Source organism: Podarcis filfolensis (genome assembly GCF_964270895.1).
Source record: "Podarcis filfolensis genome assembly, chromosome: 14".
Lineage (NCBI taxonomy): Eukaryota > Metazoa > Chordata > Lepidosauria > Squamata > Lacertidae > Podarcis > Podarcis filfolensis.
The window spans coordinates 26,870,970-26,886,335 of NC_139616.1; the positions used below are offsets into that span (position 1 = coordinate 26,870,970).

Here is a 15,366-nt window from a genome sequence, read left to right on the forward strand (position 1 = left end):
GGGGCAAAAGGAGAGTTAAAAAAAAAACTGGCAAGAGACATTTGGTGGTTTACATGTACCGACGAGCTGCCCATTTGCAGTCTTGTAAAATGTGTAACTGCAGCCTATGAAGTAATTATTGGACAGTACCTACCATACTATGCAGTGTGAAATAAAAGATACACGAACATTTTTTAGATTAAATAAGGAAGTAGTTATTTCACATTACTGAAGTGAAATAACTCTTACAAAATATAAGCTAGGAAAGATATGTAGAGATGTTATGGGAGCCCCGCAGCTTCCAGCTTCCATGACCAGTAATAATTATTCAGTTACCTTCCGTGACCAGTAATAATTATTCAATGATCAAGAAAGGGCACAAAGGGGGCACAAAACTAGGATTAGGGATCTTTTCAGAAGCTACATCTATTTTGGCGGGGGGGGGGGACCATCATCCTCTGGCAATCATATATGTAACTTTCTTCAAGGTCATGTTTAAACCTCATAGCTTGTTGTTCTAACTGTTCTGTAGAAAGTGACAACATTTTTTAAATAATACGTTAACACTACAATGAATGTATATCTATCCAAAACAAAAACATAGTGTAAGAATGAACCCTCAGGCCCAAAGACATCGAGCAACTTGTCCTCGAGGTCACACAGCATAACATTAATTTGACTCAGCTCAACTGGTTGCTGGTCATACTTCCTACTAATTTCATTAAAACTAGTTTCCAAATAAACACACTTAATACTGCAGCCTAATGGAATTTTGTATTAAAAGCTAAGTCACTGATTAAATAAGGACCATTGAAAGCACACAGTCTAAAATAATTGTAGGAATGCTACTTTGTATTTGTACAAAGTACATCATGAAAAATGTATATGCCTGAATCAGACTTGCCTCTTCTTAAACACAATAACTATATTGGTCTAACTTGTCAAAATGCAATATAGAAAAGTTATTATTTACACATGGCATCTATTCTGCTCGTAACTATTTCCTTGGGAGTCAAGCCGAACTGAATGAAAACAGTGTGGGGAGGGCAAAAGAAGAATATACATGTTTTGTTTTCACACATTCAAAGATCTAAAATTAAACTGAAATTGTGGCACAACAATTTTCTAATGAAATGAGTGTTTCCCCCCAAAAGATATACAAAGGCCTCATTTGGACTATGTCTTAACATTGTGTGAACAAACCTCCCGTCCCCAGTGTGGTCATGAAGAGATCTGCTGACGTCACTTCCATTTTCAATAAACCATAGCATGAAGTTGACTAGTTTCAGTAAACCATAGTTAAAACTACCCAGTTTGCCCAGTTGCAGTTAGAAACAGAACAAAAGCTTCCCATTTCCTCCACACATCCACACCAAAGGAGAGAGGAATATATGAGACCGAGGCTCATTCACAAAACACTACATCATTGGTTAGTGTGATATCCAAATGAGGCTAAAGAGTACCTCCAATTCTCTCCAATACAGTGGTACCTCAGGTTAAGAACAGTTTCAGGTTAAGAATGGACCTCCAGAACGAATTAAGTTCTTAACCCGAGGTACCACTGTACTTATTGATGTAGCATATAGGACATTCAATGTCACCACTGCGTTTTAATATGATGGCTGTTTGTTTTTATTTGTTTTTATTGTGTAAAATGTTTTGAAGACCTCTACTGTAGTTGGAAAGGTGGAATATAAATTTTTTTTTTTAATGACAAAGTGTATGGTTCTCTCACCAAGTAAATTATTTATCTTGCTGTGATCCTAAAGGTTCAATTTGGTACCTCGGGTTAAGTACTTAATTCGTTCCGGAGGTCCGTACTTAACCTGAAACTGTTCTTAACCTGAAGCACCACTTTAGCTAATGGGGCCTCCTGCTGCTGCTGCGCCGCCGGAGCACGATTTCTGTTCTTATCCTGAAGCAAAGTTCTTAACCTGAAGCAATACTTCTGGGTTAGCGGAGTCTGTAACCTGAAGTGTATGTAACCTGAAGCGTATGTAACCCGAGGCACCATTGTAATTAAAATAAGTATTTTTACTAAATTGCTTCCCCATTTAAATCTACAACAGCATTTATATTAGCAATTCAGAAGTAGAATATATTGCTACATAACTGATAATTAATTGCAATACAGCGATCATGACACTTGTATCACTCTGTTCCATATAGCTGATCACACAAGATATCATACATCAAGGTCAGACTGCTGCAATCTGCTGTACGCAGGACTGCCATTTTAATTATATGTCTTGTCATTACAGTTGACTCAAAATGTTTCATCCTGCTGTTGACAGGGGTCCATTACTTGGAGCATGCAACTCTGTTGCTACTTCAATCCACAGTGCTCCGAATGCAATTCCAAGCCCAAACTTGGTTACCTTTAAACCCCTATATTAGGGTTGCCATATTTCAAAAAGTAAAAACCAGAACACCACAAAAGTTGTTGAGGAAACCACCAAAATTGTGGAACTTGTTGTATATATAAGATATATCTGGTGAGTATGAAGGACAAGGCCTTCTTGGTGATGTCACCCTTGGGAAGCCAGTTCAGTGCTGCCACCCCCACTACCACTTTCCCGGTTTTGTTGTGTTCAGACATATGTTTGATGTTATCCAATCTCCGAAGTAATGGTTTATCAAGATGCTATTTTGGTTTTCTGGTGTTTGTTTAAACTGATCATTTTATTTTTGGATTGTAATTTTATTATGTTTTGTGAGCTTCCTTGGGGGTCCTATGTGGTGCCCCCAAACAGCATTTAAATATATTTAAAGAATAAAACACCATTGCCCCCAAATGAAACAAACTTAGTAGATTCTCCTAGACCCTAAGAGGAAACATCTTATGAAAGCCAATACTATCCAAATGGACTGACTTCAGAAGTCTGGTTGAGAGATGCTCTGTAGTCTCTGGCAAATATTTTTTTTATCATTTTTTACCAGAGGGAAAGGCTGAAAGGACAGTAACATTGGCTTCACCCAAGCTAGAGCACAGGCAAAGAGCTCTTTGATTTCCTCATTCCTAATGTAAGTGTAAATACAGGACTTGGCAGGCACCACCTAATGCACCTTATCCATTCATGATACAGGAAGACATGGCAAAATGATTTTTAATCCCTCCCTTCCACATTAACTTCATGGAAAGCTATATCAAAATTTTCATTCTTACACACCTTACTTCCTTTTGCTAGTGTCTTAGTTAATGCACTGGAATGAGAAACTGATGTGCATATTGAGAGGGCAGCCTGAGATAGCCTGGGTAAAAGAACAAAACTGTTTATCCCTACCATAGGCACAAACATGAAGTTCAAAGTCAGTGAATAGCAATAAGGAGCAACATGGGGGGGGGCGGGGGGAGAGAAGAGAAAAGAAAAGAAAAGGGATCAGTCACAAAGCCATAAATCTGGAAGAACAACTTTGTAATCTCATGCATAGGTCAGACTTAACAACCGTAATTTGAAACTTATTTCCTCATTTTTAGAGTTTGTATTTCTTCACCAAACATGAAGAAAGCTCACCCAAAATGTTACCGTAAGCTATACTGAATTTGAGAGAGCCACAATAATAATAATGACAATGCAAGACTATTCGTTTGGGACTGTATTTTTATTTCCTTCCCTACATATATATATCCATTCAATTAGGTCACATGCTGCTTGAGAAAAGCCACTCACAGAAATGGGTCTGGAAATTTCCAGGGTGCCTGGACACCTAGGTATCAAAGGAATTCATGCTGCAAACTCTGATGGCCCTTCTTGAATACTTTGTTCAGGTTTCTGGGTTGTTGAGATATTTTTCCAGACCTGCTCCAGAGGAGACTAACATTTGGAAGACTGAAGTGTCATGGAACTGCTGAAAACGACAAGCCAAATATGAGGCCAGGAAAGTTTGTTTACATATATCCAACAACAAATTTATACTGTTTACCGATTAATATTGTATTCACATTTCAAACAAGTCTGCATATTCTTGAAACAGAAACAATGTCTCTGTTTCAATCATCCAATGAATTCACTGTGCATGCACACACTGACCATTCTGAAGGATCTTCCACATACTTCACATAAGGTTTAATGTCTACCTAGCAATGTAGAAATATGCTTTCCTATAAATTACTTAGTCCTGGTGTGCAAACACCTTAAAGTCATTAAATATGTGAGAAAGACGCTTCCTCATGGTCTACCACTGAAAACCAGTAAAATGCAAACTATTGCAGGTACAGTATATTGAAAATATGATATCACACCTGCCCTGCCAATTATAAACTTTGGCACCACAAGTGTTACTCTGAGGAATGACAACTTTGTTTCAATATATTTGCAAGTAGTACATACCCAGTATCATTTCTCTTTTCATGTACAAGATTTGAATTGAAAAAACTGAAGCTGCTCCTGGTTTTCAAAACCCACAACTAAAAGACCAGGACAAGACAAATACATTACCAGGCTTCTACAGGAAAAGGGAAACGGTCTCTCTCAAATTGGGATGTGGAATAAGACGTTTGAAACTGTAATGCAGTAGATTTATCAGTGAAGCCTCATTGTATCCTAAATAGAATCTGGCAGGGAGAGGCTGGGGAATGGAGTCCCTGACTCCAATAGGCTCGGGTTGGCAATGAGATGCTATGTGAAGAAGAGGAAAGATTTGTTGAGTGGATGCAACCCAATGAGATGGGGATTCACAAAATTTGAAAAACATTGGAGCAGCAAAGAATTTCATAAACCAGAACCATACTCCACCTGCAAGGATAAACCACTCACCACTAAATAATGGCAATAAAATGGGATGTATCAGAGCAATGATGCCACATAGGGGTTCTACTCAGAGTAGACCCACTAAAACCAATTAAGCAGGCAGGCAAGATACATCAGGGTGGCTGTTAGCTGCCCTGGGCGTCAAATACAGAAAGGTGGCTTACAAACGCTTATTAACAAAACAAACAAATCCTGCATGTCCCAGAGAATGTGCTCAGCTAGGAAACAAGACACCATGTGGAAGCAAACAAGGAAGTAGCATCACTAACCATCCAGCTGCCAGTTTGCAGGGGACATATGCCCCATGCCCTCTGGAAAGGGCCCCAGCTCACCTCCTGCTTTACTTCAGGGGAGGAGCTACAGCTCAAGGAGCAGTGCTCCTGCTTTGTTTGCAAAAGGTCCCAGGGTCAATCGCTAGTACAGTGGTACCTCGGGTTACAGACGCTTCAGGTTGAAGACTCCGCTAACGCAGAAATAGTACCTCAGGCTAAGAACTTTACTTCAGGATGAGAACAGAAATCACGCGGCAGCGGCGCAGCGGCAGTGGGAGGCCCCATTAGCTAAAGTGGTACCTCAGGTTAAGAACAGTTTCAGGTTAAGAACGGACCTGCAGAATGAATTAAGTTCTTAACCTGACATACCACTGTACAGTGGTACCTCTGGTTGGGGGACACGATCCGTTCTGGGGTGCCGTTTGCACCCCAAAAAGTCCGTAACCAGAGCGGCGCTTCTGCACATGTGTGAAGCGCAATAGAGAGCTTCTGCGCAGAACGCTTCTGCACATGCAGAGAAACCCGGAAGTGAACACTTCTGGGTTTGCCGCATTCTTAACCCGAAAAAACGCAACATGAAGCGTTCGCAAGAAGAGGTATAACTGTATCTCCTGTTAAAAGGACCACATCAAATGATAGAGAAAGGACTCTGCCTGTGATCCTGAACAGCCACTGTCAATCAAAGCAACTAATAATGGGCTAGATGGGCAAATGATCTGCTCTAGTATAAGGCCATTTCCAGTGTTAGAATCTGAGATATGAAAGCTAGGAGCCAAATTAAGGTTACCAGATTTTTTTTCAATGAATCCGGGGACACTTTTCAACTTCTCACTAAATATATGGATTTTGTCAGGGGACTGATTTGTAAATCTGGGGACTGTCCCCAGGAAACCAGGACATCTGGTAACCTTAAGCTAAATGGCACCTTAAACCTAGGTTATGGGTGCAACAACAGAATGTCTAGTGTACTTTTTTATAACAAGAATACAAAGCTGAAAATGAATAAACTGCAGATAAAATATTATGTTCATTTTTTACATGATCTAGTCCTTCCCCTGCCCACCCCCTAATATTCTTAAGAGGGTTTCTTCTCCAGTCTTCAGAGAGTAGCTGGAAGTGGGGAGGCAGAAAAATGTCCTCCTTTCCTTCCACTCTGCAGTTTAAATCTGAAATCTTAGGCACAGTACTGCGCCCAGAGCTCAGAAACTGCTTGCACTAATGGAATTCCATGTCGCAAATGCGCCTAGAACAATGGGAGTTTCAAACACTGACCATTCCCCAATTTGCCCAAACCTACACCCTCATCCTCGGAAAACCTTATGGCTCTATTCTTCTCACGCCCCTTGTTCTGCCCTCACCCAACATTTGACCCTACCTAACTTCCCATCTCCACCCCAAGACGGGACTAGATCCTTGCCATTTCCCTATCTTTAATTGTTGGGGCAGGAGGAAGAGCTTTACAGTAGGCAGATGCCACACAAGGGGCTCCAACAACTACTACACATTCCAATGACTACCCACACTCACACCCACCTCTCTCTCACACACACACCCCTTTGGGATGCACAGCAAATTTGGTTGACCAGAGACTACAAATTGTGGCTGACTAATAAACCTAGCCAAAATCTGAAAAGCCCCCAAAACTATAACTAAAAGTAATTCTCTGATGCAAAAGTGGAAGCTCAGGAGAAGAAAGAATATGCCCATTTCACTGAAATGAAGTTTGTTTTCTATTTAGGCAATGCTTTATTACAGACAGGAAAAGTAGCACTCAAGGGTGTTCATTCTTCTGTCACCCATGTACAACATTTATTAAAGCATCACAGGTGTTCGGTACCTCCATTCTTTCATGTGCAGATGAGATACAACTATCATACTTCACAGGGCTACCATTAAATTAAACCAGTAACTTACAGTTTCATTTCTGTGGGCCATTTTCCATTCAAAGCCCTTTGTTTACACTAATAATTAACCTTTGCAGCACCAGCCCTTTGTAATAGATTGGAAATAAATATTACTATTTTTGTTCAATACAAGCTAGCAGTAATTAATGCTCACAACCTTCTAGGGAAAACAGGAGTCAAACTAGTGCTGTACTCATATATCAACAAGAGATGCCACTTTCTTCAAATTTCTCAAAGATTTATTTTTCATGAGGCCTTTGACTTGGCTCCCTTGTTCCTATGTCCTATAGTGTTCTTCACCAACTGGGTGCCCTTCTGGTTGTTTTGGACTAGAACAAAAAAAGGGAGCTGTGGTACAAAACTTCTGGAAAACACCAGGTTGCCCAGCTGCAATTAAACCTGCAACCAAGCTTAAGCCATTGCAACAACCGCTTATTCCTTCCCCGTTTATCTCACCTGCCCTTCCCCTGCTCTCAATGTATCAAATTTTAGATTGTAAGCTCCTCAGGGCATGTCTCCCTAAAGCACCATAGGCACTGACAGTGTTATATAAATAGCAATAATAAGAAAGTGAATCCATAAACAAAGTTGGAGTTGTAAACTCCCGTATTAGAAACTCAGCACTTGGGAGTATTATTAGTTTAGAATTTGGCAGACACATTCAAGCACTGTGCTTTGATACTATTTCCACCACAAGTCATGGGCAGGTGAAGCACTGCTGATGCCAAACAGGTAACTACATTCATTCAGATTTAATTGCCCAAATACTGAGAGCAACAGGCAGCCTCAGTGCAGAGTTGTATACATTTGTTCAGCAACACAATCTGATAATTCCTACTATTTTGATGCCGCTGATGGATGAGTAAAACATACCACTTGACTCCCAGTCCCCATAAACCATATATTGTTGTACTGATTGCTGTGAATACTCTTTATCTCCATAATAATAGCTTAGCTACTTGAGTTCAATGAAATATTGTCTCACTTTTCCTATCAAAGGACCCCCAATTGCTTTATCCTTGGTATGCGTTTGGCAGACAAAGCCACATCCAAAGCATCACTGGCAGGTACTTGGTTGCCTGGGCACATTCTTCAGTGCCATTGTGAGCAGTCAAAATTTGTCCTACCCCAGCAGAGGTATGGCCCCTTAGCTTAGAACATGCCACAAGTCCCTAAGGATTTGAGCTTAATTCTATGGCCAAGACAATAACCTCTCCCCACAGTCTCAACAAATACATTAAAAAGGAACACCGGGTAGCCCCACATTGGACATTCCTAATAAACAATTAGAGAGATGAAGGGCAACCACAGACCAGGAGTATAATACATGGCTTAAAGGAGCTTCCCATGCCTGAATAAATTCCAAATGACTCACAAAAATGTTAAGTCAGATTCTGAGTGGGGAGACCCAGGTTCAATTCCACCACTCAGTGAAGCTCCTTGGGTGACCTTGGGCCAGTTACCCTGTCTCAACTTAACCCTCCTCACAGGGCTGTTGAGAAGCTAAAATTATAAATGTTGCCTGGAGCTCTTTTTTTAAAAGGAGCCCAAAATGCATATATTAATATACCTTCCATATTAAGCAGCAGATCCACAATACACTCCTCAGCATGACAAGTCCCACACCTGGTTGCATATCAAGTGCTTAGGCACAGAGCATAGGAAGCTGTTTGATACAAAGTCATACCACTGGACAACCTGCCCACACAGACAGGGAGTAGTGACTCTCCAGGGTGGCATGCAAGAGACCATCCCAATCCCACCTGAGATGTGACTGGGAAGTGAACCTGGGACATTTTGCATGACAAGCAGGCTTCGCAGGTGTGTTCAATGGCTAATCCCCAGCCACAAATCCCAGGCAAGAAGGCCAGTGTTACCATCGGGGGGGGGGTGGGGGGTGCCTGGGGCATCTAGCCCCAGGGCCTTCCAATCTTCATCCAACACAAGTGTCCAACAACGCCTAAGGATCCATTCTGCTTGCCTGCCTGCTCTTGTTGAGGCTTTGCACATGCTCTGGGGCAATCTCCCTCTCTCCCCCGCCCCACTCCAACACACTCGTCTAGGGCCTGACCACAAGCAGGAGGCGTGCGCGAGTGGAGCTCTCAGCGCCAGTCCCACTCGCAAGCATGCAGGCAGGCAGGCAGGCAGAGAGAGAGAGAGAGGACGCAAGCGCCTCGTTCGGGTGCTGCTGCTCCTCCTTCTGCGGCGCCCCCAAAACAAATCCAACTCGCGAGTAGATACAGAGAGAGGAGAGAGAGAGCCCACCCCGGAGGAGGAGCAGCGCGGGCGGGAAGGCGAGCGCGGAGAGGGAGAGAGAAGCTCCCGCTCGCTCGTTTACTCACTCGCCCGCCCCCCTCCCGCGCTCGCCTCGTGAGTCACTCGGGCGCGAAGGACCCCCCTCGCCCCTCCCCTCCGGCCTAGGCCCGACCAGGGAGGGGGGCGAGCCCGGAGACCCCTCCTTCCTCTCTCCCTTCCCCCGCGGCGGCAGCTGAGGGGCCCGCTGCGATCCCCGCCTCCTCCCGCTGCCTTCCCTGTCCCCTCAGAAGTCGCCCAGGGCGGCGTCGCGGCGGCGGTTACCTGTGAGGCGCTGAGAGAGATGAGGGGGTGAGGAGGCGGCGGCTGTGGCGAAGGGGGACGTCCCTCACTTCTCCCGCCGCCTTCGTCGTCGCCTTGGTCGTCTCTGCTGTCCGTCAGGTGTCCGGCTACCCCGGCGGCAGGGCCGGGCCCCCCGCCACCTTGGTCGCACGAAGCAGCACCGCCGCCGCCGCCGGGGGCTCCGTAGCCGCTCAGCAGCCCCGGCAGCGGCCAGTCGCCATTTCCCGCCTACCGACCTGCTGCACCGCACGGAAGGACCCGGATGATGACGGGAGGAAGAGGAGGAAGGAGGGGGCAGCGAGAGAGCGACGGAGAGAGGGAGGGAGGCGCCTTGCTTGCCTGCCTGGGCCGACGCAGTTACTGCGCAGGCGCACTCCGCGCGCGCACGCCAGGCTAGCCCCGCGGGCGGGAGGAGCGGTTCCTGAGGGGAATCGGTTCTCCGGCTGTGAGAGGAAGAGGAAAGAGGGAGGAGAGCAGCCGGCTGAGGAGAAGGGGAAGAAGGCGCCCTCAGGCAGCTCGCGCTGGTGGGGACCTGCGTCTCCCAGAGAAATGCATTTTGGTCGACGCCGCCGCCACGGCACTCTGCACATGCTCGGGCGAACTTCCTCCACTCGCACAAGCCTCAAGGGAGGAAGCGGCTGCTTTTGCTGTCTGTGGGAGGCCGACCAGCGCCGATGGACTGGCGAGCGAGAGACAGCAGGACCACCCCGGCCGGGGGAGGCAGCGGCGCCAGGACAGGGACCGCAAAGGCACTCCCGGTCCCTGGACACACTCTTGACCCGCGGGCCACAGCTACCGTGGGGGCCGCTCGCCCCTTTGGAGGCGCTCCGAAAGGACTGAAGGGGGCGGCGGGGAGGATTTTCGCTTTTTTTCGGACTTGCTGAAGCAGTTTCTTCGTGTGTGCGTGTTTAAATTTTCCCGCCCGTCGGAGAATGAGGAATGATTGCGTTGATTTCGAAGACGAGCAGCCACAGAAAAGATCAGCAGGAAACAGGTCCCTCAGCAGCAAGATCCTGTTCGCTGCCTAGGGCGTTTGGACAAGGCGGCATAGAGCAAATCCAACAGGTGCAGTTGGCAGGTAAGGCTGTTGTTTTTCCAGCAGCACAACTTCATGGGTACTGCAGCTCCAAGGCAAGGAAATGTTTAAAAGAGAGAAGGGCCCACAAAAATATTTGATGGAATTTTGCATAACGGTTGCAGAAGTCACAATCCCTGCAACTAATTAATTTTATGTCACTTTTAAAATGTATAATCTGTCTTAGAGGCTACATATCTAGTTATATTTACGTGACTGCTAATTCTGTTACATTTGGTAGTACTTAATGCCTTGAGTATTTCCCCCCCATGCATGGAAAGGTGACTGAGTGATATCCATAAACAAGATACTTAAGTGGACTTTCCTGTGTTTCACCTTCCCAAAGGATGCTGCTTCTGGCTCTGCCACCTAGCGGATTGAGATGGACTTGTATACCACTGAATCAAAGCGCTGACCTCAGAGTGGCCTTCCTGAAACCTTTGAAGGGGCTTCTTTAGTTAGAACTGCCTAAAACAATGCATTACTGGGGAAACAGGCCTTTTTGTTTTTCCAGGCACACATTTTGTTTGTCCTCCTTATGAAATGCAAATGTATCCAACATTGTGATTTCATCTTGAGGTGAGTCCTTTGTTACATCCCTAGCTGTATGCATCTGCCGAGCAAGGTGCTATCTGTTTTCAAGGTAGCAGAGTTGCAAGGTCTCCAAGGGAACAGTGTCCAAATACATCTTGTGAAAGTCCATCCATTTTATTTTTCAGTCTAGTCCACAAAAAATCACCACCATGGCCAAAAACATGTGTATCAAGATTTTGACTGATTTTATCCCCAAAGCATACTGTCAATTGCTCACTTGGTAATGAGCAGCCACCCATCCAACAAAATATCTGACTGTTAGTTAAAACATCACCACAACAATATAATCAGGGGAAGAACTCTCTGGCTGATCTTTTATAGCTTTACCAGTCACATAATGACAGAAAGCATTCAGTTTAGTGAATCCCTGCCTGCATTCCCTTACTCCAGTATCAGAATACTTGACATTTTTTATTATAATTCAATATCTGTATGGTGCGTAAGTTGGTTACTAGTTACCAGTTCCTTACTTGCATGAAAGTTCAAAACACACTTCAAGCAGAAAACTTATTTTAAAAAAGAGAACTAAAGTTTATCTGGCCCTGAACCTCAGAATAAGCTTTTGTCTATCACGTATTGTATATCTCCATGAGTGACAGGCTATTGCCTCCAACAGTCACAATAGTTTTCTCCATCAAAATTGCTGCTTGCTGAATACTACCAAGTGGGTGAAGACCTCCAATGGCAATAACAAAAAAATAATTTGGGCAGTGAACACCCCAAATCTTAAATTCCACACCTCCAGGTATGTGGAAAGGCATTTAACTATGCCCTGCCCAGTACAGCATTTGGGTGCAGCAAACTGTCAGAAGTGGCAGCTTGATGCCTATAAAAGCTCAAATGTGCTGGGCACCATCAATAGCAGAAAAAAGGAACTGGAGTTGTCTGAGTGAGGAGGGTACTAGCACTTGAAAATGTCTGTGCCTAAGAAATGCATTGGGCTGAATGTGATTCAATGCTATCCAAATGCTGGATGCATGGGTGTATGATTGGTGGTAGACCAAAGGTTATTTTAGAGTGTGCAGTCTTAGCTCCTTTTTTTTTGGACATATTTTGGCTCCCTAATCCAATTCAGTACCATTTCATAAAGGACACTATCCTGATGCTGTGGATGTGGTGGGCCAAAGTACATATTGTGGCTATTATTGGCATAGGGTTGCTGCATACAGCACTACACTATGCCCAGTAAGCATTGAATTAGGCATAATTAAATGCCTTTTATAAATACTTTACTGGAGGTGTGGCCTAAATCTTGTTTTTGGGGTGTACATGCCCAGTTCCTTATTCTTTTCTATATACCGGTACATTGGTGGTGGGTCACATTTGACCTTGCACTATGCTGAAGAGACATTGAGCTAGACATACTTTTTATAGACAACACTCCTCTTGAGATTTGGATGTACGATTTGGCATAGGTCAAAGCTTATTATGGTGTATTTACTTATTATTTATTGTCATTTGGGGTCACTGTGCCTCTATACAAGGGTTGCACCAAGACAACAGTTTGAATTGGAGAACAATGATGTTATCGAAAGAGAGTCTATCAGTCATGATAAGGATAGACCAAAACTTTTAAGTTTTCTGCTTGAGCTGTTTCAAACTTCTGTGCAAATAAGGAACTGTGAACTATTAACCAACTTCTACATCATAATTATTGTACTGTTGGCAGAGAGAGGGAGACCGCACCTTTGAAGATAAGACCATCAAATTGAGCTTAAAGGCCTGGCAGATGTGAGAAGATTTGATGGGGGTGAGGGTGGCATTGCTGATTGCTGTGCCTGGAGGCTACTCTTTGGCACGCTTCTCTGGGTTTGGATTGTTCAGAAAAGCTGTTTGTGAGAGAAAACTGGTTATGTTTATAAACCGGGACGCAGGGAAGCTGTCATGTTGGGATCTGCTTTGTGGTTTTTGGAAGAATGAGATTGAAGAAACCACCCAAGAAGCTGCTGCCCAGACTTTCCACAAGCCTTATCATGCCTTGTTTCAACCGTAAAAGTGTAGAAGAGAGTCTAATTAGAGCATCAATAGGCCTGGTCCATGGATTTCATAACATGCGTTCTGCTGTTCAATAAATTATATGTTTATGGGCCATTTGAAACAATATTTATTTATACAACAAACAGCTTATAAGATGCCCTTCAGCATAAAACTCCCATGGTATCCTCTACTTCAAACTTAAAATAAGTAAAATGATAAAAGCAGTAGGCCATAACCAGATGATAAAATCCAAATTTATAGTGGATTATGGGGCACAACTTCTGGATTGCCTAGAGCAACAATGTGTCCTGGCTTAGCACTCAAAACATTTCCACTGTGCATAAAAGAACCTAATCCAAAATTATGCAAAGCTTTCAAGTTGGCTGGGTGAGTTGCTTTCTGAGATTACCCTGTTTAAAACATATCATTGCAGAGGGCAATGCCATTGCTATTTATAAAACAGACATTAAGAATTTGATTTGGTATGCTTATTACCAGATACTTTACGACAAAGCTTTTTGATCGCTGCAGAAAGCAAATTTTTTTTTAAAAAAATTATTCTAGCATAATAGGGCTGCAGTTTTCAAATCAAGATGTGGCTCTTAAGGCAAGCCACAGTTGGATTGGAAGCACCTCAAATGGTGCAGCATTATTTGTGTCAAGCTGGTACCTGTTTCCATGGTAATGGCATCACACATAAGTTGGTAGATGTGTAAACCACTCATTTTGAAAAACAGCCCCAACACAAGCTTGCAGCTTTTAGATTGCTTGTTTGGAAGGAAATACAAGTGGATGCTTTCAAATATTTATTTTTCCACAAACCCTTCCCTCTTCAATCTCGCATGCATGGAATTGTGTACAGCAAGCATGTGTTGTTTAGATACTCAAATTGCACCACAGGCAGCAAACATGTTGCTTTAAGAAAAGGATGCCTACAGGACAGAGGCAGTTATGACAATTTAACACATCACCTTTTATGTACGTCCAGTGCAGATTCAAATTAGCAGTGTGAGGGTGGCTGTGTTCCTGCCCATTAATTTAAAGACCAAGAAGCATGTATAGGAGAAGAGTTAGATTTGTGCTTACCTTGTACAAGTTCAGTTGCGTTGCTGTAGCAAGACTGTCAGTTTGGTCCATGTCTGCTTTATATGATCTCCCTCCCCTCGTCCCAATAGTTAGCAATTGCTGAAGAAAGCTCAGTTTCCTGGAACAACATGCAGTTTCTCTACTTCTTCCCTGACAGGCTGCTTTACACAATTGTTGCCTGGCAACTGCCAGCAAGGGAAGACTACTTTTGTCAGAGCCTGAGCAACATATAGCTGTATAGCCCCCTTGCCTTGCCTCAAAAGGAGCTGTTTCCTGGCAACTGCCACCTGCTAGCAAGGGAAGACTGCTTCCAACATGGGCTGAGTAAGACCTAGCTGTTCAGCCCCACCTTTGCCTAAAAATACTTTGGAAGGAACTGCTGCTTGCTCAGACACCAGAGAAGAACAAGGGCTGAATAATCCGTTTCACACAAGTACCGTGCCATCCTGTCTAGATTACAGTGTGACTTTAATTTTGAGAATTTTTTAATAAACTGCTTTAAGAGGCGTTCAGGACTGTAAACTGGAAAGCAAGTACTCTAAATAAATGTTAAGACTGCATGTCTACAAGCTGAAGCACAGTTTAGCAAGAAGAGTAGATTTTTGGAGCAAATATTGCTGTTGTACTACCCAGGACTGAACCATGGGTTTCACATAGAATGATGTTCAAACCTGGGCTTGGGGTTTGAACCAATAGCCCAGGTTCAGAGATAATGCTAAACCAAACAATGGCTTAGGCCCAGGTAGCATGCCAATGGTAGCAGCAGATGGACCACAGGAGGAGCACAGTGCCTTTAGACTTGATGCACTTGCACAAGTGTGCATTTTGCTGTATGATAATTTTCCTACACCTAAGTACTTTGCATAGTGAAATTCGTTGTGTGAAGCAGCATTACTTGGGATTTATTGCAATCAAGCTGAACCCCAGAACTGATGTTCTTTAAACATGAGACTACCAAATAATGTGTTAATTAGTATGGGTCTTAAAGCTGAAATCAATCTCTGTTCAGATACAGATTTTTGTCTGTCTGCCAGCCTCAATTCCCCCTTTTCAGGAACCAGCACACTTATACCAACCTTCCCAAACCTGGTGCTCTCCAGCTGTTCTGGACTACAACTTTCAGCCTCTGGCTG

General features: G+C 43.8%; 1 protein-coding gene and 1 long non-coding RNA gene across 3 annotated transcripts in view; one reads left to right on the top strand and one right to left on the bottom strand.

Moving 5' to 3' along the window:
• CTDSPL2 (CTD small phosphatase like 2) overlaps nt 1-9,939 on the bottom strand; it is a 39,760-nt gene extending 29,821 nt beyond the window's left edge. Inside the window, exons 1-2 of one of the 2 annotated variants that reach the window (XM_083586780.1) lie at nt 9,484-9,858; nt 3,651-3,828 (exon numbers count right to left, since the gene is read on the bottom strand). The gene's annotated coding sequence lies outside the window, so the exon portion shown is untranslated. Of the gene's footprint in view, nt 1-3,650; nt 3,829-9,483 lie in introns of both variants that reach the window. The other variant, XM_083586779.1, reaches the window with a different exon arrangement.
• Nucleotides 9,940-10,443: 504 nt separating this feature from the next.
• On the top strand, nt 10,444-14,771 carry LOC310749768. Its single transcript, XR_014541760.1, has 3 exons — nt 10,444-10,579; nt 10,923-11,155; nt 14,391-14,771. It is a non-coding gene; the product is annotated as an uncharacterized lncRNA (long non-coding RNA).
• Nucleotides 14,772-15,366: the final 595 nt, after the last annotated feature.